Consider the following 1,104-nt stretch of genomic DNA (forward strand, 5'->3'; position numbering starts at 1 on the left):
AATGAAATTCAGAGGAAAGCAGGAAGAGAGGAGCAAGACCCACAATACCTGGAGGAAAATAAAACAAACAAATGTCAATAGTGTGTCCTTCTACACCAGTGATTACATTTCAATGGAATATATTCTATAGTCAAAGGACAGATAGTCTCAATTTATTTTTTAAAAATAATAGAATTAAACCATATTGTATGTGAACATAGAAAATGAAAGGATGAAAAAGTTTCCCTTGAAATGTGCTGGGGCTGTATGTAGGACAGTGGTAGAAAATGGAAATTAATTGAAAGCACAAATGCCCAAATTTAATCATGAAAATATGGATTTTGAGTGAAGAGGTCCTTTTTAAAAAATAAGGGCAAGGTGAGGACATTTGTTGTCAATATTGGTGAACTGAAGAACATCTAGGGATCTACATGGTGAAAGGAGCATGCTGACTCCCAAATGTACATACAGGTTTTACTCTGACCTCCACAAGCATACTCTAGTACATGTCATGTGCCTTGTGTCACATTTTCTATACAAGCATGAAAGCATGCATACACAATTATATGAGTCCCATCATGTGTACTCTTTGGTTGGTGGTTTAGTCCCTAGGAGCTTGAGGGTACTACTTAGTTCATATTGTTCCTTCTATGGGGTTGCAAGCCCTTCAGCTCCTTCAGTCCTTCCCTTAACTCCTCCTTTGGAAAACCAGTCTTAAATGAGCCCTGTTCCCAGTACACACACAGGGCAGCTTACAAGCCCAGCCTTAAAAGTACTAATACTGTAAAATTCCTAAACTAATTAAATTCACAAATATATAAAGTTGAACTATGAGAAAACAACAAGTGTGAGATATTTAGTGGAGATACATTTAAGTTCTGCATGATTTAAAAGTTCTGATATGTGTATATATGTGTGTGTGTATATATATATGTATATATACACACACACATATATACACACACACATATATATATATACATACATATATATGCATATATATACATATATATATAACACCATATATGTATAAAACAGCAATATGAAAGTACTTACTACAATGAAAAACATAGGAAAATAAGTTAAAATGATAAATTTTATTGTGATTTCTTTAACTACAGCAGT

The sequence above is a fragment of the Mastomys coucha genome, chromosome X, assembly GCF_008632895.1.
Source record: "Mastomys coucha isolate ucsf_1 chromosome X, UCSF_Mcou_1, whole genome shotgun sequence".
In the NCBI taxonomy this organism is placed as follows: domain Eukaryota; kingdom Metazoa; phylum Chordata; class Mammalia; order Rodentia; family Muridae; genus Mastomys; species Mastomys coucha.